The sequence below is a fragment of the Bacillus rossius genome, chromosome 7, assembly GCF_032445375.1.
Source record: "Bacillus rossius redtenbacheri isolate Brsri chromosome 7, Brsri_v3, whole genome shotgun sequence".
In the NCBI taxonomy this organism is placed as follows: domain Eukaryota; kingdom Metazoa; phylum Arthropoda; class Insecta; order Phasmatodea; family Bacillidae; genus Bacillus; species Bacillus rossius.
In genome coordinates this window covers 14,774,526-14,789,074 of record NC_086335.1, presented here as the reverse complement: position 1 = coordinate 14,789,074, position 14,549 = coordinate 14,774,526, and the positions used below count along the sequence as shown (strand labels likewise).

General features: G+C 37.6%; 1 protein-coding gene across 1 annotated transcript in view; it reads right to left on the bottom strand.

Annotated features, from left to right (window-relative positions):
- The window catches only part of LOC134533686 (sodium-coupled monocarboxylate transporter 1-like), an 86,955-nt gene extending 86,129 nt beyond the window's left edge, over positions 1 to 826 (bottom strand). Inside the window, exon 1 of the mRNA XM_063371243.1 lies at positions 641 to 826. The gene's annotated coding sequence lies outside the window, so the exon portion shown is untranslated. The remainder of the gene's footprint in view (positions 1 to 640) is intronic.
- Positions 827 to 14,549: the final 13,723 nt, after the last annotated feature.

Sequence of the window (14,549 nt, the reverse complement as noted above, 5' to 3'; positions counted from 1 at the left end):
GTGTGCACGTGTTGTGCACGTGTTGTGCACGTGTTGTGCATTCAAAACTAGCCGATTTTTTTTTTTTTAAGAGTAAGGTTAAAATTAATAATCTGTGAGTGTTGCCTTCAGCCAGACATGTGAACTAGGTACGCATTGAACGCTAAGACGCAACGAGCAACCAAAGGCAGTAAAATCACTGTCGTTTGTAAATAACGAAACTTGCAATGCGTCATCACCCTCACTACATTCTTCAAGCTAATAGCAGTTGTACAACAAAAAAGAATTAAAAACTTTGCAAATCAATTGAATTGGTTCTATTTATTTTTCATATTGGAATTTAAAAAATATATATTGTTGCATATTAAATCTACCTGTGCCACTCTTCAAGCACAAGAGATTTAAAAAACTACCCGTGCATAACTTGCATTTCGTAAATACCAAAGTATCCGCTCAAGCTTCCACCATCCTGATCGAGAAGAAAAGGAGTGTTCGTACAAAAGATTCTAAAAAAAATAGTACATATTTCTTAAAACTTCTCGAAGAACTACGATCCACGCAGTTTTAGCAGTAAAAATATCGTAACGTGAGCCAATACGCGAGGGATAATTTGACAGAAAATCGCCAGATGCATACAGGTACTATGATGTGCGGGACTCACCTTGAGAGATGCGCGAATGAATGCTCGGTGGCGAGGTCTCCCAGGGTCGCCCGCGCGCGCCGGACACTCGCTGCTGGCCTACAACACGGGTCCTCGCGCGCTACTGGCTGGCCGGCGCGGCGGCGGCGGGCTAAATACTCGGCCCGACGAACCCCGAGACCGTGGTCGCTGCTACTAGCCGGCGGCCGACTCTTCGCCCCTCCCCGTCTGGCAGCCTCGCGCGACCTTCGTCGCAGAGGCAGTGCGTTCTCCCGAGGCTCCAAGGTCACACGCGACTAGAGCTGGATGAACAATTAAAAAAAAAAAAAAAAAAAAAAACTCTAACAGTAGGTCGTGCGCACGAGTTTTCAACCACCATGTTTACGGATCTACTGATTCGCAACAGCTCTCAAAACGGTCGTTTGCATGGGATAGATAGGCCCTCCATGTCGTGCGCATGTGAGGGAAATGAGTATATATTTTATATCTGTTACGGGTGCATGGCGCAACAGCCAATGAAAATAGAGTAGGATACCATTTAGGCGGAATTAGAAAAACCCTTTTTAATTTATCAATGAAATTGTGGCAAGAAATTGTCGAGATATTACAATACTGAGCTGTGGTTCCTGCTTTATAAATGATTAAATGCTATTACGAATAAAATGTTACTGGCTCACGGACCCAAAATAATATTGTCCGGTTTGTTGCCAATCGGACAATTATCGGAATTACGCTTGGCTGCTGTGCACTCGCTAATGTGTTTTATTTGTGAAGCTTGCTTTTCCATGGAGAGAATGGAGACTCGCGGATTAATCGTTAGTGGATGCACTACTTCCAACTAACTTCCTGCTCTCCCACAAGCTCTCGCACATACGTACCTGGAAATATATGTTCGACCCATCCAGAGAACCGCGGTGCCACTACCGGTCTGGCCATTCTGACTTTGCTTTTCCGTGTTCAACCAAAATCATTCAAGGCAAATTCTTGGATGGTACGTTATTTATACAGACCATTTCCGATTACTTCTGTAGTTCCGTTGACCGCAATAAATTTATAGCTGAAAATAAATTTAAAAAAATAAAATTTATCTTTTTGACTCAAAAAAGAATTCATTAGCTTAAATTATAAAAGCGATTAAATTGCTACGTTATACAAACAATAAATGTAATAATTTAAGGAAAAATTAAACTTAAATCTTAAATACAAATATAGTAAAATATTTTATCCTTTAGCCATTTCATCACTATCACTGACATAAAGCATCGTCATTATCATGTGTTGTTGCTTGAGAAAGGTGTGATTATCATGTTCCTGAGAAACTTAAACACAAAAAAAAAAGAAAAAAAAAGGAATTTGAAATGGAACTCAAATGATTGAGGAAGAGCCTGGACGAAATTTGATAAGAGCCAAAATATATTCATCTGACAATAACAATGATAAGTATAGTTCTAATTCTCAGGATTGAACTCCTCCAACCGACACGCCATTATTTTTCATATTCAAATCCTGCCATTTTTCTATAATTCCTGTATATACTATTAAAATAAACAAAGTGAGTGCAATGCCAGTCATTTTATCATATTAGCGACAGATTGTAAACCCTATTATTCTCACACGGCCAGCTGTATGTGCCATTATTATGAGTTGCAAGTCAAGTGAAGGTGTATATTGAATCAAATCTAAAGCAAGAAATATTATTGAATTACCAGAGACACGAAATGAATTTTTTCAAGAGGATCTTCATTATTAACATTTTTTTCTAATATATTTTTATTATTTCTTGTATAAATTTTCATCAGAGTAGTATATAATAGGGCATCCGGGCCCAGGCTTCAAGGATTGAAGCCGTACAAGCTCACTGCCATCTGGGATTGTGACATCACGACGTCCATCTTGGATTCAAAAAAGACTCAAAAAACTAAAAATTTCTAAAAAAAAATCCCCATTTCAAAGGAAAAATTTTCGTTTTGCGGGAAAATATCCATTTTTATTTTTGAAAAATTTAAATATTCGATATTCAAAAAACCTGAAAGGACTTTTGCCTTACCAAGAACCAAAATTCCCCCCAAGGGGCTTTAATTCCCCAACGACAAGCCTCTCTAAGCATCTGGCGAGCATCTTGGATGACCTAAACCTTTACCGTAAAATTCACACTTATAAAATAACCAAAAAATTCCGAAAAAATTCCAAAATATAAGAAAAATTATTGGTTACGTCAAATGTTTAGTTAATTAATGGATTTCTGTCCCCGGTTCGATTCCCGGCAATAGTAAAAATGTTAAATTTATTAATAAAAAACTAAAAAACTTTAATAAAAATTAATATAAATTTCTTACGTAATTCCAGCTATCTTGAATTATGATGTCTCTGTTCAAATTATCGTTACGAACGCCATTTTAAAAATATTTATTTTTAATACTAGAAAATAGGAAAACTTTTAAAATTTATAATAAAAATAATTAATATGTAAATAAAAACACTCCACCATCTTTGTTTATGACGTCACGGCCGCAATCTTGAAAATCATTAATTATTACCATACTTAAAAGGAAAAAATTAAAAATTAATTAAATTAAAAAAAATATTATTTTTAAAACGCACTTACATAATAGAGTCTTCGGTTCCAACCAGGTGAGATACAAAAAAAAATTACCACAGACCCTTCCTCTGCAGAAGCCGCCGGGAAAAAGGTATGGTGAACAGAAAATTATACTAACATGTCACCAGCACACTCTAGCAGACGAAGACAAGGTGTCGGACATGACGTTATACCAGCTGACGATATATACCTTGTTATTGGTGCTGGTAGGTCAGTCTGTAGGTGGCTTCTGTGAAGGGAGGATCTGTCGTATTTTTATTTTTGCTTTTACCTGTTTCAAACCAAGGACGGGGATCGATCTAATCAATCATTATTCTAATAAGTTATTTTGTTTTGGTGAATTTTGAACTTTTTTCATTAAAATCGGTTAATCAAAAAAGATTTCCAACATGGCGCCTTTCACGATAATTGATACAAGTGGTGACATAATTCAGAATGTCGCGTGTGGTGTAAAGCATTTTCATTACTTTTTTTTTTGAATATTTTAAATATATTAATAAATTATTGGTTTACTCTCGCCGGGAATCTAACCGAGGACCGAAAACAATTAAGTAATCAAAAAATTGTAGTATGCAATTTTTAAAATATTTTTTGGATTTTTTTCGGAATTACTAGCATAAAAATTACAGATTTTCAAGATGGCAGCCGTAACGATAATTGCAACAGTTACGTCTTTATACAAGATAGCGGTTCTGTCTCGAACAGGTGATGATATTATTACTTCAAAATTAAAAAAAATTACAAATCTGAATATGCATGTTATTTTCATATATACCTTATTAAATTCTCAGTCTAGTAAATGTCTCAATACCGTGCGGTTAAAGGCGTATGTTTTCCAACCTTGAGATAAGAGCTGCGATGGTTTGAATCACAGCGCTTCCAATGTATTTTGCAGAAAAAATTTAATTTAATATGTCGATAAGGACAATAATAGCTCTGGTAAGTAATGGATCATCGATCTTATGTGATGAGAAAAACGACGCTGGCGCTCTCTAGGAACAAACAGCAGAAAGAAAGTCGACGGTATCCAAGATGGCAGCCTCCAGTGGAACAGAAAAAAAATCAAGAGCGACACTGGTGCTCTCTAGGAACAAACAGCAGAAACAAAGTCGACTGTATCCAAGATGGCGGCCTCCAGCAGAACAGAAAAACAATCGATATGGTGGCCGTGACGAAAATTTCATCATGAGTGAGTGGGGCACTCGATTTAAAGATGGCAGATCCAAGATGGTGGATCCAAAATGGCCGCCGGGGTCAAGGTCAAGGTCATAGTCATCCAAGATGGCCGCCGTAAAATCACAAATCCAAGATCCCGTGTCCTCGGGGGAACATTTGTATACTACTCTCGCTCAAAGTTCTAAAACAAATTAATATTTAAATGATACCTAGATTTTCTACTGCCTTAATTTACACGTATAATCACATTTTAATCACTCTGATCCTACTCTTTTATATTATAAATGTGGAAAGTCTATAACTAGTATGTTACTCAATCACTACTTTACAACTGCATCGATTTTGATAAAATACTGAGTTAGTTTTGGTTTACTGAAAAAAAAATATTATAATCAAATTTATATTATTTGTATTGATACGCGTGGGAAAAAGGCTCAAAAAGGATAGCTTGATTAATTATAAAATGTTATTTGCAACTATTTACACTGTTAATTTAATGAAAACTCTTAAAATAAATGTCCAAAAATTAATCACTCGTTCGTTTAGTCCACATTTTATTTTACCCACTCCAGCCAATCACCTCCGCAGCCACCTCAACTGTCGCATGTATATTGCCCACGGAGATTAGCCATCTAAAGTGGGTGTCTTGAATTATGTGTGGCCGTTGGCAGTGCCTTACACATTGACTTCTCCAGACACACTCTTCCGGTTTGCAGCGGCTGTAGCATCTTTAATCATCCTATGGCATTCTTCGGTTACATCTTCAACACGCGTTAAGGTTGCCTTTTCAAACCGCATTATCTATTGTTTCACTGCATTTTAATTTTCAGCCAGGTGTTTCTCCTGTCGGGAAATTTTCTGTTCGTGTTGTGTGAGATACTGCTCCAGAAACTGTATTTTACAGTCAAACTGAATGCTGGTTTCGTCAATCTTCTTCTTCACTAGTTCTCTCCGCATGTTTTCTTGTGATTTTTCATTTCGTCAATTTCGCTCTTCAAGACAATCTTAACATCTTCTTGGCTGTTCCTTATTTCAATCTTCATTTCATGCTTCATTTATTTTTGGCTGTTAATTATCTCACTCTTCATTTTATTCTTCATCTATTATTGGCTACTCTCCATTTTCTATTTGCTTCTCTCCAATTTCCCTGGCTACTCTTCATTACTTCCTGGCTACTCTTCATTACTTCCTGGCTACTCTTCATTACTTCCTGGCTACTCTTCAGTCCCCTGATTTCATTCTCAATTTCCCCTTTGGCCACTACTAGTCAACATACACTGCCCATGTAACTGTAACATGTTCTATTAATTTCACTTATGTTTCACTAAAGACCAAGCCTAATCATCCCCTCAATTTTAACACTAACTTTACTACATTTAAAACTAACCAGAGTTCTTAACACTAACTGTAATCTTAAATGAACAAATTTAATTTATTTTATTGTTAATTTTTTTTAAGCTAAATCAATTAATAAGGGTTATCCCTACTTTGACACCAAATGTTACGCGTGGTAAAACAGGTTCTAAAATATTTAACTAACTACAGTTTTATTTATTTACTTCTATTCACAATAATAGTTAAATTAAAACTTTTAAAATGTATATCCAGAAATTAATGACAGTTTCTTTGAGGCCACAGTTTACTCTCTCTACTAGTGTTCGGCTTGAGAGTGGCTTTCCCTGCAACTCGCCTCTTACGCGCACCTCTGTCCAAACACACTGCCTCACGCTACTCACTTGTCCGTCGCACACAACACAGTCCCGGATGTACACGACCAGTCTCCGCGTATGAAGCCCGTAGGTAGTCGAACGCGTTTACTCGCCAAGAGATCACTAACCCTCCTCACTTCACTGCTTAGGAGGCTGGCGTCGCAGTTTTCATATCCCACAGCCCTTTCCTAGAATGAGATTGCGTTCCTTTAGGGTCGAATTGACACCTGAAGCTCCCAGAAAAATGGCATTCTAGTTACGCCACTTCACGCAGGCGGGGCTCTGGGAACGTGCCGAATCCTCCAGAGGCGCCGAGGAAGGGGTAAGCTACGAGGGTGAATCGGGTGGAAGGGGAGCTTGGCGCCTTTGATAATCTGACTAGGTGTGTAGTGTTGTGGATCAGGACCCACCTGTGGGCTAACGGGCCAGCTGACGGGCTAGCCGAGCTACTTGGCTTCCTCGTGGCCTCGATTCCTTATAGTATGTACCTGGTGTTGTTATGAATGCCTGAGTTTTGAGTAAATGATACCTATAAAGGAAACTGTTACAGGTTTGACAGTTAACTCGTCGCTTGTACAACGAGGGCGTTGTACTGGTATCCCGTAATTTCGTCGACAGAATAGAAATAATTGCTGCAAAGAAGTGCAGCCTGTCCCGTGTGGAGCTGATTGATTTTGGAGGATTTTAGAGCAAGTGAATATGATGGGAATGGACATCGCGTGTTCAGAAACTTATGCATTTGCCAGTTAAATAAAAAATGGTCATTTAATTTAGTTAATGACGGGATCAGATACTTCCCTCATCTTATTAGCCCTGACTTTTACGATGAATACAATATATAGCGAAAAAAAAATTGGTAGTCTGTAAAGTCGGTTTACGGACGATAGTTTAACGCGACGTCATAACAAAACATTGATGAAATTATTGATCCAGAAGAAAAGGAAATATCATATTCGGCCTGAGACTGAGCCGCAATAGGTTTTTGCAAACAAACCATTTAGGCATTAAAAATATTATAATCTTTGAGGAAGAATTTTTTTTTTTTTTTAATTTTTCTATCTTTTGTATGATAAAATCTACCTCTGCATACTTTTATGAATTCAATTGAATCATTTTTATTGAATTATCACTATTTTGTATGGATACAAAGGAGTGAAATGAAATGTAAAATTTAATTAATTTACTTTTATTTGCATTCATTATTCAAATATATTTATTACTTTTGAAATGTTACGTGCGCCGTATTTATTTTTACAAGTACAAAAAAAATTTCGCACCTGCCAGGTTTCCAACCGAAAACCCTACAATTAGAAGATAGCGCCGCTGATCGCTCACCCACGAGGCCATTTTCTATTTTAATAGTTTCAGATGTTATATATCCATTTATAAAAATTTTGTTCACGGTAGGGGAATAATCTTCTTTAGTTTTTTATAACTCGATTTTATAACAAATACGCATCCCAAATACACCAAACTTATTTATAATGTGTTACAATATTTTTTAAAACATTGTGCAAAAGATCCCGGTTGTAATTTGAATTATTATGTGTAACAGTAAAACACCATTGTTGGTTCAAAACGTACCTATTTGAATATTCAACATTACTTTTAAATAACTGTACCGATTCTGCTGAAAACCGGTGGACAATCGTTAAATTACATAATATTAATAATTCAAACGACGAAAATATGATTGAAAATCAAATCGATGGTCGTTCCAATCGAGTGGAAGAGAGATGCCACGCATGCGTACAATGAGCATATAGGACACATCCGTAGTGGGACATCCGTAGTGGGACACTTTTCCGTGCGTGCATCCGGCGTTCATCGATTTATTAGACTAAGTCACGTCAAAAACTCGTGTTAAAAAATTTCACCTGAAAAACTTTATACATAAAACCAAATTATGAATTTTTAAATATAAATAATCATATTTAATTAACATTACTTTTTCTGACTATGAATCACGTGAAATAATTTTTTTACATCCTTTAAATCAGATCTTGAGTCATTGTGTAAAATAAACTCAGTTGTTGTTTCCCATGGGGAAAGAGGTCTTTTTTTTTTTTTTTTTTTCCATATTCTGTTACATTCTCCTAAGTTTTCGTTAACAACATTTTAAAATAACTTCAGATAGCTTATAAAACAAAATTTGTACGGTATAGTTTAATAATTTGTTAAATAATAAGAGTTTAAATGTATAATACAAAGTAATAATTTCTAATATATATTTTAAATACATGTGTGAATTGTTCTGATTTTATTTAACTAAATTCGAACAGATTATTAATATCACATATATTTTTTTTTGTAAAGAATTTTTATAGTCTTGATATTATTTTGATGTAAGTTTACTAATATAAGATTTGTTTTAATGTCTGATTATGCATTGTCAACATTTGTGTGGATAAATGTTTGAGTTCTCCTCGAAAATAAATCCGTCAATTTAATTAATTTAGTTTGAAAAAATAAATTTATGATAAAAAATTCCAAGGTTAAATGCTCTTTTGGGCCGTAAGGTCTATTCGGGTCTGTACTGACCTATCAGATCGCTCCGGATCTCCGCCGTCCAGACGCTCGGGCCGCGAGTGCGCATGCGCAGCGTGGGGCGAGAACAACTCGCCGCTCGCCTGTGTTGTTTTTGCGGGAAGCGTGGCCATGGGAGCAGCCGCGCCCGGGCGAAGGGCGAGAGCGGGAATAGGGGAAGGCCATTGTTGACGACGCAACATGCCCGGCCGGCCTCAATATCAAGTTTCGTGACGTAGCGACCGGCAAACATGGTCTGGAGGGGAGGTATCTGTTTGCGAGAAATTGCGTAACTGTGGTGGGGTTCGTCTGGAAAAAAAGGAGGGGGGAAGGGCACACTTTGCACTCATTGCAGATTTTTGTGTACAAACAACAAAATGTTTGCCCACGCTCATTGCGTCATCTCTTCGAAGCGAAGTTTGTATTTGGTGAAGATTGTCCCTGCGGCGGTGCGGGTCAGCTATCGCGGCTGAATGTGTGTCGTGAATAGTTCAACCAGGCGAAAAAATACTTCGTGTCAATGCAATTCTTAATTTTTTTTTTTTCAGTTGTGTATGTAATACGTCATATTTGTGCTAGGATAGCTATGCACGATGAATTCGGCCATGGCGTTTAGCAAGGAACAATCCTAAAAATGTCCTGAATTGATTTCGCTAAACAATGAAAAACTGACAGACCGGTATTCGACCCCAGGTCCACCTAAATGTCACTTCGCTCAGAGGACACGTCGTGGCCAGTGAAATGAACATCCACGGGTTTTTAGGAAGCGCTCAGTGACATGCTTTCTTCTTCTACAAAAAAAAAAAAAACCAACGTAAAATATATTTCGTGACAAACTTTGAACAAGTTATGGAAATATATCGCAAGAGATGTTTAACTGGCCCCACCTTACAGACTAGGATACATTCTCATCGCACGACTAGTAACAGTTTTCCTCCCCGGGGTGGTGTGACGCGTGTCTCTACTTCAGCGCGTCATACTAGTGTCGGGGAGAAGGAAAGGGAAAAAGCTGGTCATCTGGCTCTTCCCGAATGTGGCCCTTCTGAACCCTGAGTGACGAGCAGGCACGGGGGTTGTGAGTAACGGTCTGCACACACGTGGCACGGCGAGATGTGCGAGCGTGCACGGCCAGTCGGAGCGAACAGCGTGACGAGAATGAATGCGCCGTTCACACACATCTGTCACGTGTCAGGACTGCGGCAGGAGCGATTTGGGCGAGCGTACGGATTCGGCACAAGTGGTTTCGTTTAGTTTTTTACCCGAGCACGGCTACGGCACCGATTGGTCTTAACAGTTGAGTAGATTTTAGATTTTAAGGAATCCATGAAAATTCTAGTAGGCCATAAAATATTTTACTAACAGTATTTGAAATTATTACCAACAATCGGTTTGTTTTGTTTATTAACCTTTATGATTTACAAAAACCATTTTTTTTAGTGGTTATAGCTAAGTGCATAAACTTATAAAGACTAGTCACGGTTATCAAAGATTTTCTCGCTTATATTTCGATTTTTAGCTAAACAGCTGAATGTTTACCGGGGCAGGGAAAAAATTACATCTTTTCAAGGTATTGTGACATATTATACATAACATAATCACATAAGTCCAGACGATTAATTCAATTAATTGTTTAAAGCTCTCTCAAATATTTCTTAAGCCGAAATTCTCTGTATAGATTGTATTGAAAGTTTTGGCTTAGTATTAAAAAAGAGAGGGCATAAATATCTGAAAATTCAACTATTATGCTGTTACTTTTTAAGCTATGTTCAACACCGCAAAAATCCTTTAAAATTAAGGTGACTTACTATGGACATAGATTATAAACTTCGTTTTAATTAAATATTTAGTAAGGGAATGGTTGAGAGTTATATTGTACTAAACAAAGGCTTTCAAGTTGAGCGAGCTTATTTAAAGACAAATCACAGTAAACCTAAGAGATATGAGTAGTATAGGATAGTATTTTCTGGGACTGGCTTCTGGCTGTGGATTGATGATTGTCGACCGCCATCTTGGATTGTGACATCACAGCGGCCATCTTGGATGACCTTGACCTTGACCTTGACCTGGAATTTGATCCTCAAAAATCGCCAAAAATGACCAAAATTGGGCAAAAATTGCCCAAAATTCCTCAAAAATAGCCAAAATTTCAATTTTTTTGAAAAAAAATTTCCGCCAAAAAATCACAAATAATTCCACAGTTCAAAAATTAGGATTTCGAAAATCCTCAAAAGTCGCTTTGCCCTAGAAAAAACGAAAACTCCTAAAAGCGGCTTAAAACTCCTAAGAGCTAGCCGCTTATAAGCCGCCGACCTTGAAAATAAGGATGTCATGGCAGCCATATTGGATGATGATGTCACCGTTGCAAATGTTGTTATGGCTGCCATCTTTAACTTTTTTATTTATTATCCGATTTTAATGAAAAAAAATTTAAAAATTATAAAAAATCCATTTAATAAAAATTTAATAAATTATTTATAAAAAATGTACTTTACGACACGGAGCTCAGAGTCCTCGGTTCGAACCCGGTGAGGGCAAAAAAAAAAAACTAAAAATGACATCCGATCCTTCCCTCGTGGAGGGCGCTGGCATACTGACTCCCACCACTTTTTTCAAAGCATATATATATTCACCTAGTATGACGTCATGTCCGCCATCTTGTCTTCGATGCTGGAAGCCATCATCATTGTATCGTCGGCTAGAGTGCGCTGACGCCATGTTAGTTTAACTCTTACCCGCTAGAGTGCAGTAATCATTTATTACTAAGGTGCCCGCCATCTTGAAATTTGGCCCCCAACTTGAAAATCCGTAATTATTTAGCTAGAAATTCGGGAAAAGTTCCAAAATTCATTAAATAAATCACTCATTAACTTACATATCGATTCGACCCGCTCCTGTTCTTGGTTCGATACCCGATCGATGCAATAATGTTAAATTTTATGAAAAAATAATAATTTCAATAAACCATGTTAAACTTTCGTAAAGAGACTCTAAATCCTCTACTAGCATCATCCTATCAGACGTCAAGACTACCATATTGGAAATTCGTAATTTTAATGCTAGAGATTCGGGAAAAAGTTCAAAATTCATTAAATAAATTTTTTAATTTATATACTGATTGATTAGATCGAATAAGGTCCTTGGTTCGATCCCTGACCGATACAAAACAACTTTAATTTTAAAAAATACCACAAAAGCGACAGGTTTCAGAAAATAAAAATCACCACAAGTTCTTTTAAAAAAATTTATTACATAAATTCAATACACTACTACAAGTACAAAAAAAACACTGAAAAATTACCAAAGCCTTTTGGATTCCACGTTTCAAACAGTCTTCTTATTGTACGGACTAAGCCTTTTACATGACTTTAAATGACTATCCGATCCGTTCATTACCTCAGCCAGAGACGGACTGAAGTCCATATCACCAGGGTCTCACTTATATAGACTCATCAGTCGGTACAACACATGAGTCAAAACAAGAACCATGTTCATTATACTCACACTTAACTTTCTCGGAGCATTTTACATAATGAAGATGTAAGCTATCAAGACGTGAAATTAGTTTTTTGCACTTATTGCACTGAAATTGTATTCTTTTAACATTATTAGAACAACTGCTTCTTTCATGTCTGCGAGCATTTGAGGTGATAGTAAATGATGCGTCACAGTATTTTCACTGACGCAATGTACGCTCTTCATTAGTTGAAGAATCCATTGCTGACGATGAAAATTCGGATGATGGTGGTATCACGTCTGTTGAAATCTCCTCCACTGCTGACATCGTCGGTGCACACGGAATCTGCTCCTTCTCCGTCGTAGCTGTCGTCAAGGTTCCCGTAGTCGATGGTACAACCTCCGAGTTCAACGTTAAAGACGGTAAAGATGCCATCGAGGTCTCAAGAACAGCTAATTGACACGACTTATGCACCAGAAGAAACAAACTAGGTGATCCTTACACCGCTGTCGTCAGAAACAAACTGAGCGTCCTGCTGTCTAGGACTCGCTTATATACATGCACCGTATGGAATAATACGATAGTCAAATCAATAACCAATTACTAAAATACTAGAGTCAAATCTACAAATTAAAAAAAGAGGATCATTTGATCGAAAAAAAACTCTATCTCTCCAATATACGACAGGCTAACAAGAGCTACAATTCACGTCATCAGATCCATCTACATTTTGCTCCTATGCTTCAATTGACCATTAGCTGCAAGTGCTCCAACAGCTCCATCAGCTCCAACACGTAATGTACGCAATGTACGCGCAATACATGCAATTTACACTCAATAAATGTAATGATTACACAGTACACACAGGAAACTGAACGTACACACAGTACACACACAGGAAACTGAACGTACACACAGTACACACACACAGGAAACTAAACGGACACACAGTACACACAGGAAACTGAACGTACACACAGTACACACAGGAAACTGAACGTACACACAGTACACACAGGAAACGGAACGTACACACAGTACACACAGGAAACGTACACACACAGTACACACAGGAAACGGAACGTACACACAGTACACACAGGAAACGGAACGTACACACAGTACACACAGGAAACGGAACGTACACACAGTACACACAGGAAACGGAACGTACACACAGTACACACAGAAAACGGAACGTACACACAGTACACACAGGAAACGGAACGTACACACAGTACACACAGGAAACGGAACGTACACACAGTACACACAGGAAACGGAACGTACACACAGAACACACAGAAAACGGAACGCACAAACAGTACACACAGAAAACGGAACGTACACACAGTACACACAGGAAACGTAATGATCACACATACAGTAGCGGAAACACACACAGGCTTAGTTGGAAATCAGAATACAAGAAATAAAAACATTAAATTTTTACTTTCAATATTTTATTACTTCTCAACATTACACAAATACAAGTAAAAGAAGCCATTATTGTATGTAGCCAGCTTTCCTCAGTTCTTTGAGTATGAAGGATATTTCTTTGATGCACGGATAGTTTCCTGCACAAAGCGAGCCATGTAGAAGTCTTAGCCGGTCAACCAATATGTTTGGATCTTTCCATGATGTGTAATCAATCTCTTCTACCACCATCTTACTTGCTTGTTTATTATAAATACTTTTAATATCACAATCGTCCCAGTGATCATAATAAGCATTATCAGATTTATTTAATATATCACGTCGTTTCCATCGTTTCGGTCTCAGGACACCGTCACATTCTTCGATCTTGTCAGCTTTAGGTGCTTCATCATAGTCTATGTCTTTGTCAACAGCCTCAGAGTCACTGTAACAATCACCGTAGAAGGAATCGTCTTCACCCAATTTACCGTAATAATTCGTTGTTGATGATTTCGAAGTGTCTTCATCGTCTTCATGCTTCCTTTTTAGGAGTCAATCATTTTTACAAAGTAGGAAAGATCTACTTGAATTCGGCTGGAATATATTCTCACTTTTCACGTTAAGGATTCTTCCATTGTCTTCATTCTTCCGTAAATCGTCAACCTCCTTCAATTTATGTTCTTCCTCACGATCGGGTGAGCTAATACCATCACGCTCAGGACAAGGAAAATTATTGTCATAATGCAGATCACTCTTCTTTAGTCTAGTGGATCCATCGGTGTCCTCTATGCCGTAAGTAGTCTTGACTTTACATGTTCTACCATGTCTTTTTAAGCTGTCAATTCGTGTTAACTACCTGCTACAACGATTACAGCTTAACATGTTGCGTAGTGGGTTTCTAGCACAATCATTCTTCTCATGACGTCTAGCATTCCTTCTCATGACAAAATCCTTGCCACAGTATCTACAGCGGCTTCCTTCCGATTCAGCTATAGATAACAAACCACGATCCATGGTAGCTTCTGTGACTAATGTTAGATACAACTGTCA